The following is a 16,793-nucleotide window of genomic DNA, read 5'->3' on the forward strand; positions in this document are numbered from 1 at the left end:
AGCAGCAGTTCTGTTGAAATCTGGACTTTCCTCCAAGTACCAGATCTCAGAGTCTGCACTCAGCAGGTGAACCCTTGGGAGATATGATCTGAAAATCTGTGCACCGTAGCCGTGGACTTTGGGGGTTTGCTTCTTTGTCGTGAGTTCTTGTGTATGTCATACTGGGCCTTGAGTTTATGGTCTTTTGCATTCAACACATTACCAGGCCCTCTCTTAAACTGCCCAGACTGGCCCTACACTAAACACAGACAGGCCTCGAGTTGAGGACTTTGTTTCGGCCTCTCCAGAAACTCTGAACACAGGCCCCACCACCACAGGCCTCCCGCTATGAATTATTTAGAAAGTGAAAATTATACTTCTTACACAGTCAAGATTTCTCTATAACAGGCACTACGTTAAAATAACCAGGTTACCGAGTAATATAGCTAGAGAACAAAATTCTATTTTTACATTAAAAATATACGAACACAAGACTGTTAAATTTGAAACAAAAAAATTTAATAGTGGGGTCACTTGGAGATAGGAAGGGGGAAGTTTGAAAAGGACAGACAGGCTTATTTAAAAAAAAAAGAAATGAATTTAGGAAATAAAATGGTCTTTCCTATAAAGCAGTTCTATACATCTAAATTTAGCTTGCCAAGGATAATCCAGCCAACAACCCAGGACATTAATTATGTTTCAGTCCTTTTACTAAAATAGGTATGGGCTTGATTCGCTAAATTAAGGTATAATTTTATATACAAAAGCCTTTTCAAACCTCAACAATGTAGCCAGGTAACTTATGCCCTAAGAGAATTAGAAATTTGGACGTATAAAGCAGACGTTATAGTTCTCAAATTTCCAACCTGAAGGCTACACGCACAGAGCTGTACCTTTAATAAGCAAAATTAAAGATTAAAAATTAGCATAAAAAATAAAGAACTGTCCAGAAGATAACATGAGGGCACTGCAAGGGTCCTCAATCGTCGGCCCAATTCTAGGGTAAATAACTGTGACTGCAAACACATCAGCAGAAGAGTCACGTCAGCATGCTCTTCCAAAGTCTGTGAACTGCAAAATGGTAAGAACGCTGGGTTAAATACTGACGACCTCACTATAGAAATCCACTAGCAAGATACATAGCACCTAGAACGAGGCATTGTCGGGCTGGAAGGATGGCTCAGCGGGTAAACACACTGGCACCTCTTGTGGAGGACCTGGGTTCAGTTACCAGCATCCACAGCTTGACAGCCACCAGTTCCAGGAACTCTGACAACACTCTCTGCTCTCTGTGGGCACCAGGCACAAATGGGATGCACTTGCAGTCATGCAAGCAAATGTTCACACACAGAAAATATAAAAGTGCATCCTAAAAAGAAGTATTGTAACCAGGCAGGGAAAGAGACTGGAGCAGAACGCAATGCTGTTTCTCGCTGTTCTCTCAAACCAAGCAATGGACTCAGTCATCAAAGCAAAATCAGAAGCCATCAAAGATGACTCACTGGGTGGAAATGCTCGCTACGCAAGCGGGGACCTGCGTTTGATTACCCAAGTAAAGGTGGGCGAGGAGAGCCAGGCCTATAAAGTTGTCTTCTGACCACTGCATATAATCAGTCAACAAATATATACAGTAAATGAACCCCAAAAAATAAAAATTTAAAAAGAAAGAGGTCAAAAACATAGGGAACTGTCTTTAGATGGTTTCTCTTGACCAATCAACCCATCCATTGACTTTATATATAGCAGCGTTCCTAATAAATACATTTGGATGATGGACAAACTTCCTTGTGGAAATAAGGATAAGATATTGCTTCTTCTGCGTAATTCATGGGGCTTTCCAGGACTTGTTTCCATTTTTGTACTTTGTGAAAGAAGAATCAAGTTAGGAATGGTGGTAGGAACTGCTACAAAAGGTCTTGACTGTCTGAAAGGCAAGGGACTCCTAAGGACATTCACAAGAACCAACGTGAGTTGATGACTTATACTTTTTAAGATTGGTTGTTTTCTGTTCATTTGCACCTGCGAGTGCACAGTCACCACGTACGTGCTGGAGAAGAGCCCATGGAGGCCAGAAGGGCGTTCAGATCTCTGGAACTGGAACTACGGGCAGGTGTGACCTGCTCAGTGTGGATACTAATAACTAAACTCAGGTCCTCTGCAAGAGCAGCCATGTCTCCAGCCGCTGCATTGGCTTTCTTGATGAAAGGAAAGTTGTAATGGTTTATGTTAACTAGAGGAGTTTTGTATTCTCTTGGTCCCATCATTTAAACCCAGGAAGAGTGTCAATTTCTCTCTATACATAAATTTATTTATAGGTGACATGGAAGTAGAAAAAGAGGAAGGGTAGCCAGCAGACAGGGAGGAAGGACAGTGGATGGTGATAGGGGGTGAAGATGAACAGAGCCAGATAATATCTGTGTATAAAAATACCATAATGGAGCCCATTATTAGTATGCTAACTAAAGAAAATAATGGACAAAAGATTACCCAAAACAAGAAGAAAATCTGTGAACCAAGTAACATAAATTCATCCTTTCAGTCAAAAATACTTATCCAAAGAATGTCTGCAGAAACAGTGGTCAGCACTCTTGACTACTCCCTTGGAATATTCTTCATTATTTGACAGACTGACGAAGCAAAGCCTCAAAGTTTCTCACTGTGGAAGGAGCCCATCATTGTCCAAACTGGACTACAAAGGAAAGCCCTAGTTGTGTAGGGGGACCATTCTGCTGACAGGGAAGTTAATGTTGATGGTTGGGTGACTCTGCCTAGGTCAGAACTAACACGCAGTTGCTATGCTCAGCCCCACGTGGTTCCTTCTCTCTAGACACAGGACTGTCTACCTGTTGTCAATAGAAAAGAGAACAAGTACAACCTCTGACTCCAAGGAGCTCCTGGTCTTGTCAAGAATGTCACAGATCAACCAATACTGAGTGAAATGGGGGATTCACACAAGGTCATGTGGAATCTGATCTAAATTGAGAAGGTCAATGAGTTGGCCAGTCCTCTGTAAGGAATTCATCTGGGCCTCAGGAAGTTGAAGCATTTTTCACAGTAGCAAGGACCAGGAGCCAGCCTAGTCATACATCAACAGATGGTCAGATATGGAATTGCTGTCTGTATAGACAATGGAACTTTATTCAGCCATAGAGAAATAGAACAATTTAATGGGAAAAATATGGGGAAATTGGTGAATCCGGAAATTACCATACTGAGGCAATCCTGACTTAGGAAGTCAAATGTATGTAGCACGTTCCTTTAAAATTGCAAATCCTAGATTTTATTTTAATTTACTTATTTGAGACAAGTTTCACAGCATAGCCTTAGTTGTCCTAGAACTCAGTATGTAGACCAGGCTGGCGTCAACTTGCAGAGATTCGCCTGCCTCTGCCTCCTGCGTGCTGTGATTGAAATGCCTTACTTTTATGCAGGTGCATTTTATGTAAATGTGAGTACAAGTAGTGAAACTAGAAAGGAGATTGTGAGGGGGAGGAAAGAGGTTTGAAAAGGAGAGGAAAGAAATAAAAGAACACAAGAGAATTTATGTGGCACATCGGTGGAAATAGCGCAGGTAGGAATGGACAAGATCAATAAAAGTGAAACTCACTTGGGGCTCAAGAGAAGCCTCCATGGTTGACAGTTGCTACACTTCTCAGGAAAAGCCCTGGTTTTGGAAGGAGACCTTTGTGATCCTGGGCTTCAGCATGAGTCCTCCCTGGAGTCCAAGCTAAGTGAAACAAGCTGAACTACTGGGTATGCAGGTGGCCCGGTTCTGAATTCTTAAGGTTTATCTTAGCTCAGTAGACAGTCACTGAAAAGTCCTGACCCAGAAAGGGTCAGCCCAGGGCTGGAATGTGGAGAATAAGCCAGAGGTCATTCTGGGTATGAGAAGAGTTGGGAGACTGCTGGTATCCCTGCTCAGAGAATAAAGGGGTTTGGAAGTTCCACTGTAGGAAGAGGTGGCTTGGGCTGGTGTGACCTAGCTTCAAGTCAGAATAAAGTTCCAAAGCTCCAGGGAATGCTGAGAGCCATGGAATCCTTGTCATAGGCACATAAATAATAGGGTTGAAAGCTGTCCTTAAAAGAAGTGTCTTTTCTTAGAGATTTTGATTTGCCCAGTAAGCCTTGTCCTTTTTGTGGGTCAATGACATGGGACACGTTAGTACCCTAAAAGTTCTTTGAAATGTGAGGGCTGGGGAAATTCTGTGGGCAAGGCTTTTCTTTAAAACAACCCTGTGGTGGTTTGAATATGCTTGGCCAAGGGAGTGGCACTTTTAGGAGGTGTGACCTTGTTGGAGGAAGTGTGTCACTGTTGGGATGGGCAACAAGACCCTCTTCCTAACCACATGGGAGCCAATCTTCTCCTAGTAGCCTTCAGATGAAAATGTTGAACTCTCAGCTCCTCCTGCACCAGGCCTGCCTAGACACTGCCATGCTCCTGCCTTGATGGATTGAACCTCTGAACCTATAAGCCAGCCCCAATTAAATGTTGTCCTTACATCAGTTGTCTTCATTATGGTGTCTGTTCACAGAGTCAAACTCTAAGGCAGAAGTTGGTACCAGGGATTGGAGCATTGCAGTGATAAGCGTGACTATATTTTTTGTTTGGAAGAATGTGGATTTGGGGACTTTTAATTTGGAAAGCCATGGGATGCTTTAAGTGGGACTTAATGGGCCACTTAGGAAAATAGAAGATGGCGGTGCTGAGGGTGATTTGAAATGTTTTAGGCCTGCCAACCCAAGAGGTTTCAGTGGAGAAAAATGTTAGTATATGGCCTAGAGACTGTTTTTGTGATATTTTGGTGAAGAACATGGCTGCTCTTTGCCATTGTCTGAAGAGTCTGCCAGAAGCAAAGGTGAAAAGAAGATTTAGATTAATTAGTTTGTCAAAGGAAGTCTCCGAACAGCCTAGTAGGAATTCTGTTGTGTGGTTACTAAAGTTCACTCTTATGAAGAGTGTTTTAATGAAAGAGGGCAAGCTGAAAAAGAAAACATACAAAACTCATGGTTCATGTCATAATAAAGGAATATCAGGAAGTGGAGTGGAGCTCAATCCTATGTTCAAGGAGATAAAGAGATTAAGGTAGTGGTGATCGCAGGGCAGGATCCCACCCAGACAAGCTTATTGTTTGTGTTGAACAAGGAATAGTTTGAACATTTAATCTGGAATGAACTACAATCCAGAAATGGAGGGCATACTTGTGATCCAAATCTTGAAGTGGACACAGGCTTTTGATAGGGATCTTGAAGAACAGTGACCATGAAAAGCTTAGGCCCAGGCATGGTGGTACACACCTTTAATCCCAGGAGACAAAGCCAAGCAGATCTCTGAGTTCAAGGACAGCCTAAGACGGAGCAAGTTCTAGGTAAAGAAAAACTTAAGTACAGGTGTGATGGTAGACATGACATTGATCCCAGCATTCAGGAGACAGCCATGCAGTTCTCTGAGTTCAAGGTCAATCTACAGAGCAAGTGTCAGGACAGCCAAGCTTACTCGGTAAATGAGTTGGAAAACAGAAAGCTGGTGATAATGTAATAGAATAACGGAGCCATGTTCGAGCCTCAGCAAGCAGCAGAACTCAGAAGCTTTGGCCATGTGTTCTATTTTGGACTCTGTTTTTAGAGTCCAAAATAAAAGGGCTACTGGGACAATTGAAGCTGGTTAGCTGGAGCAAAGAATTTAGTGGTGATTAAGAAAAGGATCGCCTAGGCGAAACCTGGGAAGTGTCTTCGGAGAGCACAAAGAAACTGTGTTCCAGAGATAGCCAAGGTTGTACCTCATGTTGAAGCTGGACTTGATAATGTGTAAGAAATACCCAGGTGGTACTGGTTTTGAAGACATGCAGGAGTCATGGAGAGCAGCTGATGCTTGGCACTGTTTGAGGCCAAGAATAGCCATTGGGAAGGTACAGTCTCAGTTGTAGTTGATGGCCCAGGTCTATAGAGGTCATGCAAAGAAATTGAGACTTGGCACCATGAGAGAGCCTATGAGAGGCTATTGGTGAAGCCTGGTTGCAGTGGAAGACTCCAGTGAATTAGAGATGCCATTACCTTAGGATGATCACCAAGAGCAGCAGCAGCAGTGGAGTGGATCAACCTGAGCTCAGAGTGCCACAGAGGGTAGAGCTGAAGAAGTGACCCAAACCCTTTGGAGGAGACCAGAAGATCATGTGTGGATCTCAAACATTGGAACAAGAAGCTGTAACATTGAAGTTGCCTTGGAGACGCCAAGATTTTCGAGATGCCATGGGATATCTGCTGAGCAAAGCTGCTAACAGGGAGTAGAAGCAACCCAGGAAAAAGAAGTTTGTTACAGTCAACTAAGGTGAAAAAGGAGCTGGAGATCTAAAGACAGCTTTGACATCAGACATGGAGATGATGAGTTTGAAGTTTGCCCAGATGGTTTCCTGCCTTGCTTTGGGGATTATAGTTAAGTGATTGGATGAATCTCAGAAGAGACTTTGAACTTGGGACTTTTAACATTGTTGAGACTACTGTAGACTGTGGGACTTTGGAAGTTGGACTAAATGTAGTTTTTAATTAAGCTATGGCTTGGTATGACCCCTATAGATGCATGTGTTTGAACAAGCCTATGGGGCCAGGGAGTAGAATGTGTTGGTTTAAATATGCTTGGCCCAGGGAGTGGCACTATTAGGAGATGTGGCCTTGTTAGAGTAGGTGTGACCTCGTTGGAGGAAATGTGCCACTGTGGGGATGGACGGCTAGACCCTCCTTCTAACCACCATGGGGAGTTGAGGGGGAGGAGCCAATCTTCTCCTAGTAGCCTTCAGATGAAGATATAGAACTCTCAGCTCCTTCTACACCATGCCTGCCTGGACACAGCCATGCTCCTGCCTTAATGATAATGGACTGAACCTCTAGACCTGGAAGCCAGCCCCAATTGAATGTTGTCCTTACAAGAGTTGCCTTGGTCATGGTGTCTGTTCACAGCAGTAAAACTCTAAGACAATCACTCATAGTTTCTACTTAGGAAACTTCATAATATAGTTTCTCTAGTTCCAAAGAATCCCAATGTGTTTCCAGGACACCAATGTGATTCCTGTATGGAAACCCCATTTTGTATGCAAAATCCCTTCTGGACTCCCAGTTCATCAACTAGACATTAGCCCAATTCTGTGGGCTCTCCTATAAACAGCTGTAACACTTCAAACAGAAACAGCTCATAAAAAGGGCCCTAGGCCAAGACAAAGACAAAGACTGACAAGGTCTCACATGCAGGCATGGGTAGAAGATCCTGTCACTGTTAACATTGGCCACTCTGAACCAACAAACACTGATTTATGAGAGCATTAAAAAGATGCACTCATTGCTTATAACATCTATAGGTCCATTCCAGATCTACTGAATGTCTAGTTAACCAAAACTCCCTTTCAGATCAACTTTTCTTTTACCTTCTTTCTTCCCTAAATATAACCCAGTTGAAGGAAATGACAGTTTCTAATGCTGCAATTAAACTCGGGGCACCTTCCAGGAAGGAATTCCTGAAAATCAGCAGCAGCCGAGGACTGACTAAGCAAAAATCAGCTGTTGTTAGACATAGATGCATGACTTTAAAGTCCCCAGTAGGTCTAGGGCTGGTGTGGGCTGCAATCCATCTAGTGATTTGCCTGGGACACAACAGATGGGTCCTGTCACATCTTCTCCTGGATGGAAGACGTTCTCAAATGTTTTGTTGTTCCGGTCGACAGCGGTCTTGTACTTCAACCCCTGGTATCACAGTTAAGCTTTGCCTTTTGTCCTCCAAAAATCAAAGTGTGTGTGTGTGTGTGTGTGTGTGTGTGTGTGTGTGTGGTATGTGTGCGATGTGTATGTGTGTGTGTGTGTGTGTGGTATGTGTGCGATGTGTATGTGTGTGTGTGGTGTTTGTGTGTGTGTGTGTGTATGTGGTGTGTGTGTGTGTGGTGTTTGTGTGTGTGTGTGTGTATGTGTGGTGTTTGTGTGTGTGTGTGTGGTGTGTGTGTGTGTGTGGTGTTTGTGTGTGTGTGGTATTTGTGCGATGTGTATGTGTATGTGTGTGTGTGTGTGTGTGTGGTGTGTGTGGTGTGTGTGTGTGGTATGTGTGCGATGTGTATGTGTGTGTGTGTGGTGTTTGTGTGTCTGTGTGGTGTGTGTGTGGTATGTGTGTGGTGTGTGTGTGTGTGGTGTTTGTGTGTGTGTGTGGTGTGTGTGTGGTGTGTGTGTGTGGTGGGTGTGTGTGTGGTATGTGTGAGATGTGTGTGTGTGTGTGTGTGTGTGTGTGTGAAAAATAAAAATGTGTGAGTCAAGAGAGCACCTACTAACCAGGAGCTGAGCTTCTAGCCCTTGCTTCTAGCTTACAGAAAGATAATTGGAAATCTTTTCCCATAAAAATAAGAAATAACCAAATTAAATGAATGAGAACAAATCCCACTAGCCAGCCACAGTCTCCAGGTCTTCACCACACTCACTGTTTGCTTGTAACTTCAAGGGAGAGAAAGTGTCATAAGCCTTCATAGTCCAGTTACCAGTGTGGATTGAGCTGATACAGATGTCAACGGCTGCCAACTTGTAACTGGTCTTATCTCGAATCGTGATAACTTCTTTCTTGGCAAAAGCTTCACCTCCAAGATAATTAACTTCAGCTCACTGCTGAGTTTGCATGCTTGCTCTAGATCAGAGAATAGCCTCTGCGTTCTCTCGCACTGGGAGAGTTCTACTTGAAGACTGGAGCTCATCGAGCAGTCAACAGGTCAAGGGTCAATCTGCGTAGAGAGTTCATGATCGGCGATTATGGAAAAGCTTATTGATCAGCAGCTGCAAAGGGTGGAGCTGACTCTAGAAGTTTCTGGGATCAGAAACTAAGCTTTAACATTTTAATTGAGAGAATTAAAAAAAAAAGTCTCTCTAGAGCTATTTTAGACCATGACAGATTTATCAGGTTCTAGATGTCAGAGGAATCACTTCTAAGTATGAAAGTAGGAGAGGGAAGAGGTGATTGAGAGAAGGGGAGGGGGGCCAAGGAACAGAAAAGGGGAGCACATCTCCCCGAGGGCATTTCCAGTAATCCAGTGTAGCTAGCTTGATGAAGAGTGAGGTGAACCGCCTGCTTTTCAAACTCTTTTCACCAATTTTTCCCTTATCCCTGCTTGTTCTCTGAGGTGCATAATGCCACTCTCGATTTATACAAGAAAATGAAGACATAGGCTAAGCTGAAACCACACAGCTAGCAGAAGAACTCAAGAGGCATTTCCTGAATCATAACTTGTTTGTGTTTTGCTTAGCATTTGGAAGCATTCAGCCTTGGAAGAGCAGCAGAAAGGAGATGAGATTTACATAGGGCAGCCAGGTCCCCTGGCTATGCTTGGGTAGGCACAAGTTACCAGTGAGGAGCTGGCCAGCCATTGAGTGAACACTGGTAGCTGTACAGGAAACCATGCAGAGGTCTTCCTCTCAAAGACAGCTGTTTCCCCAAGATTCGTCCTGAAGTTTTCATGCTAACATAGGAGAAATAACCTTTTCTCAGCCATTCATCCCATCATCTCATTAGGGTTAAAGATCTTTCAAGGTCAGGAGAGCGAAAGTTCTATCCGACATACAGATCTCCTTTGGATCTATATGTTTTGTTGAAATATATATATCTGTATATCTGTGGGGACTTCCAGGAAATTGAAATAATGAATTTTGCAACTGCAAATGAAACTGCTGTATCTTCCACGCAGTCCCTGAGCGCAGCCTGAAGGGAACTTCAGGTCTGGCCACAGTGACGCTTAATAATCGCTTCTCAGATGAGCACGCAGAACCTTTTAAACAACGCAGAATGCGGTGTATTAAAAACCCGATGATGAATCAATGCTGCATGCTTGCCCAACGTGTATGAGTTTCCATTTCATTTGTGAAATCTTTTCCAAGGGCTTTTGGCTTTTAAAGGACCAGGTTGTACACGGAGCTTTAATAAAACAAAAAGAGCTTTATTTCCCTTGTGGGCTGAGTGGTCACCTTACCAAAGAAAGTACTAGATTTAAAAATCTCCTGAGCCTCTTTAATGTATTTCTTATGCTGCAAGAAACCATTGTTCTCAGATTAAAAAAGAAAAGAAAGAAAGAGACTAAAACCTTTCAATGGAATCCCTGACTTTGAAGATTATGGTGGGAAATATTTTTGGAAATATCTTCAATTCTATGTTTAGGGGTATATAATCTAGTCTTTGATTTGATAATAGATTGGTTAATACCAACAACTCCCTGCTGCCAGATTTTCTATTTTAGTTCATATTTATCAAATATATTCTCTATTATTTCCTGCCTTTACATTTGGGGCACACTTTTGCTTCACCCTGCCTTTAACGAATATGTGATTCCTCTGGATGAACACTTTAAATGTTATTTCTCAAGTACTCTGGCAGCCACTTAGTGTGTAACTATATCTATAACTACTCTTGGATGTGTTATATTTCTGTAATTTCAGCCATTCTTTGGCCATCCCCTTTCCCAGTTCCCCCATATCTATTTTTCACCAGGTTCTGCTGCGAGATTTGGAGACTCGGGAAGAAACAAAATACGATCAAAATCACCTTTCCATGAAGTCTTCCTATAAAGGTAGAAGGGGCAAGAACCACTGGGTAGGGACAGTGCGCAGCAGCACTAGACTGTGGTGTGCTATTGAAAAGAGCTGTGCCCGAGAGAAAGAGAGCAGCTGGAAAGGGGTGTGAGTTTTCAATGTGATTTTTCTACATGGTGCCTAAATGACGTGTCCTAGAGGAATACTCCTCCAGGCAAGGACCTGAAGTGGTGAGAAAGCAAGTCACAAGCCTTACAGAAAAAGTGAGTCCCAGGCAGGAGGCAGAGTATTGAAGGCAGTGTGCCCTGAGGGCACAGTACAAAGAGCATGGAGGGCAGAGAGTGGAGGCTGGCATTAAGATCAGCCTATTTATTCGGTGGGAGAAGTGGCTGTGATCGAGCAAAGAAGCAAAATGACTCCTGAGATATCTGTGTGGCGGCCTGCACACAGGCACGCACATGCCTTGTCTGTGCACACGTGTGCATGTGGAGGTCACGAAGGACCCTAGCTCTTACTGAAGTGTAAGAGCTATTAAGAGGCTTGACCTGGTAGAAAGTAGGTAGGCTATGGAGTTCCTGTGGAGGACCATAAGGGCTTTCACCAGCTTTCCACCCACCGCCTCAGGTCAAGATTAGGCCAAGTACCAGCTTCCCGCCTCGGGTCAAGGCTAGGACAAGTTCCATTCTCCACCCACAGGAGCAGCAGGGACATTCTTGAAAATCCTCAGAATGTACTGACTGATAGTCACCTGACCTTCTGGTCCCAGATAGAGTCCAAATGCATGTCATATGCTTGCTTGCCAATAGATTCAAAGAGAGCCAATAAGTTTAAACTGTAACCTTGCTGATGTAACCTGTACCCCTAAAAAAATATCAAAATTGCTTGTTATAGCCATTTGGGGTCACCTTCTAGTCACTGGACACAGGGGCTGATTGAAGGTCAACCCTGACACTCTTGCATTTGCATCGAACTCCATTCTCATGTCTTACTTGGGGGTAGTTAAGACCCACTTTGAGCCTTATAGTCAAAGGATAACTTCCGGTGCTGGTTCTCTGTTTCACTGGCCTCAGCTCACCATGGAGGCTATGCTGGGTGAGCAAGAGAGCCCCAAGAACCCACCTGTCTTTGCTGCCCCAGCGCTGGAATTGCAAGGGTGTGAAATCATTTCTCCAATTTTCACATGGGCTCTAGGGATTGAAATCAGGTCTTTGTGCTTTCAGGCAGGCACTTTGCCAACTGAGCTCTCTTCCCACATCTCTCTTCTTCAAGTATTATTTAGGCTGAGGGTTGACAGCAGTCCCAGGAAATGAGAAATGGCCAGAAATGGCCAGCACAGAGGGAGAAATAGGGAAGACGGCGCTGAGACAAGTCTGGTGGAAGTGGTAAGAGAGAGTTGAATGCTGGACCTGTTTGAAATGGAGCCAACAGAATTTCCCACAGATTAGGAGTAGATGTGGTCAGCGATGACTGCGAGATCCCAAGTACAGGAAACCACTCCCTGAAGGGGTGGCCAGTATCTGAGGAGGACGCAGACCAAGAAGATGGAGTGGAGAGATTCTGGTGGGAAAGGAGCCCGATCAAAAAAAACAAAAGAGCCACAGAGGCAAGGCTGGGGTGGGGCTTGTGGTGGGCAGATTTCTAAGGAAACATATGCAGCCATAAGTCAATGTGCTGAGGAAAGTAGGAGTCAGGAATCGCTCTGCCGAGAAAACATCCTCAGAGAAAGGAGCAGGCTAGAAAGAATCATGATGGTTGTGTCTATTGGCACAAACTCACAACCTCGATAAATAAATACACTAGTTTACGAGTGGACGTTAGGGATATCACTGAATAGATAGACACATAAAGAATAGAGATGTTTGCGTGTTGCTATGTGTAGGTATGAATCATTTATTTCCTGCTTTGTCCTCTCAGAAGACCTAGAGTTTAAAACTAATAAACCAGTTGGAGAGAACAGTCAGGGCCAAACATCGATTTTGAATGATTGGAGAATTTGAAGGCGCTGGACCCCTAAGGTTGCACTCGCTCCTCAGTGGGTGAAAGAATAGTGACCGAGAGCACCTACATGTTTAAACATCATCTGCAGCACATCTGCAGACCATCTGCGGAACATCCGTTTAGGGATATATCAAATGTAAAGAGATAACAATTGAGAGAACCAGGGAAGAAACATAGGATCCCCATTTCCTCCATTTGAAATTATTTTTAAAATAAACTATCAAAAATGGGACCTTATTCATTTTCCCGTGTAAGTCTACCTTCTTACAGAAAAGGAAACATTAAAGGGCAAGCTAAGACTTCCATCGAAGTTATGAATAGAAGGTACCATACAAAAAGATGGAAAAGGAATTCTTCGGTGTGTTTTCTCATTCTGTTTATTCTGTCTCTACCGACTCTACCCAGACTGGCTTCAAACTCAGCATCCTCCTGCTTCAGCCCCACACTGTGCCACCAGGCCCTGTTTTAAATGGAAGGAAACTCAGTGAGTGTTGGGAGTGGAATGTCCCAATGAGAATGTGTACCAAGGCACAGATTTCACCATAACAAATGTTAACAAGGGCATTTTTTTTCTGAGCGGGTGGGACTGAGTATTGTGTTGATAATTTAAGGTCAGAGGCAGTGTGGAGAGTGGACGATGGGGAAAGACATTGACAGTCATGTGAAGAGAGGCTAAAGGAACAGAAACAAATGTAGCCTTAGCCAAGCAAGTCACCCAAGGCAGCTGCTGTTTGGATTAAACAATGTAGAAGACTCTCCCATCAGGTGACATTTACGCATTTGGATGGCCACCATGCATAGAGACAAAGTCAGCCAGTAAAAAAAGCTATTGACACACACGTCACCTTCAACTAGGAGCCATTCTGGGAAGTGAAATTCTCAACCATAAAGAGAAAACAGGCACCATGGGCTCTACATAAAAAGTAGTCTGTTGGCAACAAACAGTACAAGTTATAGGCGGTCTTTGAGCCCTTTAAACGCTCCATAGTAAAGTTGTCACACATTGGAAGTTCACTCTGTGTAGAGCATCTCAGGTGAATTATCTTAGTCCCGACAACAGCTCTATCCTGTAGGCACCTGCATCTCCTTTTTATAAATAAGAAAAAGTGGAGCTTAATGATGTGCCCTGCATGCTCGCCTACAGGGGACTTAGAGGCGTCTATACAGCTTTAATATCATGACTGCTGGCTCCTTGAAGTACTATTCCTGGTCTCTGCTTTGACAGTTGATGCCTCTAAGCCCCAGCAGTTCCTGTTGCCTGCTCGGCACCAGCTGGGACCACTCAGCATTCAGCATTCTAGCATCTGCTAATTTCTCCCGTCATCAACAGGCACTTTGATTTTCTCTTCTGATTCATTTCTATCCTACATCAACTCTCCCTCCCCTTAACCCTTCTACAGTTACAGGAAAGAAAAAGAGAAGTTCCCCTGAGCAAGAACTACCACTTCCATGGTAGTTCCAAAGCACTTGGTCTGTCAAGTCCTCGCACCCCTCCAGGGTGTCAGTGTACCAGATTCGAGATGGTGTAACCATCTAAACCCTGCTTCGTCCTCCACTGTATCAGGTGTTGCCCTGGTGAGTAAGTAAACCTGGAGTCCAGCTTGTGCAAGCCACACCTTCATTCTGTTGCTTGTCTTACTCAATTCAGGTCAAAGTTCAAGTCTTTAAGGGAACACTAGGCCCAGGTTGCTGAAAAATCTCCTGTGAATGCTGAACTGGCCCAAGACAGCAAATACTCTCTGTTGGTGGCAGGGAGTGTTCTTGGTCCCCAAGGTGGACTCACGAGGTCTCAGGAAACAAACTCTTTATCGTAAATTTACATTGTTACAAAGTAGCAGATAATATACCCATTGTTACAAAGTAGCAGATAATATACCCATTGTTACAAAGTAGCATTAACTGATTTTTGACAAGAAGTCAACATGAGCGGTGCCAATCCCCCTTAACGCATCCCCCCTTTAAGCTCCTAATGTCTGATTCATTAATCATCTTTTCTATCACTTCAGGGCACAGAGAATTTCACAAAACGTGTGTGCACAATCCAGTTACACTTAACAGTGTCACACCTGCACTCTCAGGCATAGACGTCTCCCTAATGGACCATTAACTGCTATTTGGGCAGTTAATTTTGTAATGTTTCTAAACTGATAGGCACTTGGCAATGTAGCACATTCTCATAGAGACACCCAAGAGTCAGACATTTCTGGTTGATTGGATGGCTCTTCAGACTTGTGCCTGTCAGTTGTTTTTTTTTTTTTTTTTTTTTTTTTTTTTTTTTTTTTTTTTTTTTTTTTTTAATAGCTTTTATCCCTGGGAAGGCTTTACCAAATCAGCTTTCCAAAAGGCTCTACTCCAGGAGCTGCTAAGAGCCAAAGTGCAAGAGGAATGTACCTGAATGGCCCAGGCAGATTGTGCAGGTGCAGGGGGAATAGGTGTCCCGGGTAGACGTAGAGCCAAAAGAACCGCAGATAATACAACCACTGTTAACCCGCAAAGGCCTAAGGAGTCATATAAAGTACAGGCTGTGTAAACAAATGCCTGGGCATGGGTTTGCATGGCTGGGACACTGTAAACCAAAGATAGGATCTTAAAGGAAGCTGACATAATCTGCCTTTAGGCCACATATGAGGTAGGAGCTGGGACTCCGAGGAGGAAGAGCAACAGCAGTACTATGCTGATGGGGGTGAAACATACCCAAGGCATCCCCAAGCCACTATCTGGCCTCCATCCCTTGACTTCTTGCTGCAATGGTTTTAAGTCTTTCCACAGATTGCAAAAATCCAGTGCCACCGTCATAGAACATTTTACTTGTTCAAACACTTGAATCCACTTGAAGGGCATCACTCACAAATTCTTCCCTTCTTCTAGTCTTTACAAACAGAATTGTGTGTGCACTTGTGTGTCTGGGTATGTGTAGGAAGGATCTCTCCTTGCTAGCAAAGACTGCTGGCTAGCAAGCTGAAGGAAGCCTGGCATTAAGACTTTGCGAGCGTTCCCTATTGCGAGGCCGAAATAGGGAGGAGCCGATCATGGGGTCCGCCCAGGAGCAGGGTGCAGCCAACTAGCACACCCGGAGGGCGGGTCAGCTGAGACTGAGCGGCACCGGTAGTCACAGGCGCCCGACGCGCGCTGCAGGTGGCAAGTTGGAGGCGCTGCCACCAACGCTGCAGGAGAAGCCCGGGTCTGGCAACCCCTTGCAGCTACCGGGAGCCCTTTCCCGCCGCTGAGTCCGAGCTCAGACCCGGGAAAAGCCGAAGGGAACAGCCGCTGTGCAGGGACTAAGAGCAGCGCTCGGTCTCGGTGCCCTTGCACTACTTTGTTTTCTCTGAGGAAGGTTGTGCCTGGGGGCTGGGAACAGGTTCGGAAAGGAATCAAGAGCAAGGCTTCTGCTATCCAGGTGAGCGCCTTTCCATCCTTCCTTGCAGCAGGGGCCAGTGCAGTGCGCCGGTTTACCCCGTGGGCAGTGGCCGGGGCGCCTGCCCTTGGCTGAGGTCGATCCCTGAGAAGCCTGGAAGAGGCGAGGATGGCCGGGCTGAAGGCTACCTGCTAGCGCCCTTCTGGAATGCATAGGTTCTACGAAGCGAACGCTAAGAGTCAAGAGACCCGCAGAAAGGTGCTTTGGGGGTAGCCTGCGGGCTTGCGTTCTAGCGGGACTCGGCCCACAGTTCGCCGCGTTGAAGCTGCAGCGACAGTGGGGCGCGGCTCCCCAGAGATCGCCTTCCCCCGACCTAATGCAAGCGAATTCGGAGAGCTCGCGAATCTCTGTCCCTAGGAGCCAAAGGCTCTGGAGGACGTCATCCCTCTCTGCTCTGGCAACTCCTCCTCCCTCTCGCCTCCACCCCTCAGCACTGACTGCCTCTAGCCCGCGGATTCGGAGATTTCGTGCCAGTGCCAACGCGCGCAGTGGTGACTACTGTCACTCAGCTCTCTGCCCTTGCAGGAGTTGGGGCGCTTGGGGGTCGCACTCCCTGGCCCCCGCTACCTGGTTGTGAGCCTAGCTAGTTTTCTGCGAGGACTCACTTTCCAGTGCCTTCCGTGTTCCCTCCTCCCTGCTGTCCAAACCCTTTGCTCAAAGAGGGAATCTTGGAACTTAGATGTTGCCCGTCTTGGGTAGAATTGGGAAGCCTCCTAAGAAGGTGCCAGCCTTGGAGCTGAGGGCCAGAACCTTCGTCTCCACCTCAGCACTTGAGCCCAGCGTGGGTGGTCAGTGGCTTGACCTCCGAGTTCCAGGCTTTCTGCACGGAGGGCATTGAAGGCAGAATGAGAGGGTATGCTTGTTT

At 45.1% G+C, this 16,793-nt stretch overlaps 1 protein-coding gene across 20 annotated transcripts in view; it reads left to right on the top strand.

Annotated features, from left to right (window-relative positions):
• The first annotated feature begins 15,601 nt into the window (after nucleotides 1-15,601).
• Epb41l3 (erythrocyte membrane protein band 4.1-like 3) overlaps nucleotides 15,602-16,793 on the top strand; it is a 204,447-nt gene continuing 203,255 nt past the window's right edge. For all 20 annotated transcript variants that reach the window (XM_087564427.1, XM_087564438.1, XM_087564457.1 and 17 more), the window contains exon 1: nucleotides 15,602-15,910. The gene's annotated coding sequence lies outside the window, so the exon portion shown is untranslated. The remainder of the gene's footprint in view (nucleotides 15,911-16,793) is intronic.

This window comes from Rattus norvegicus, chromosome 9 (genome assembly GCF_021556685.1).
Source record: "Rattus norvegicus strain SHRSP/BbbUtx chromosome 9, alternate assembly SHRSP_T2T, whole genome shotgun sequence".
Taxonomy (NCBI): domain Eukaryota; kingdom Metazoa; phylum Chordata; class Mammalia; order Rodentia; family Muridae; genus Rattus; species Rattus norvegicus.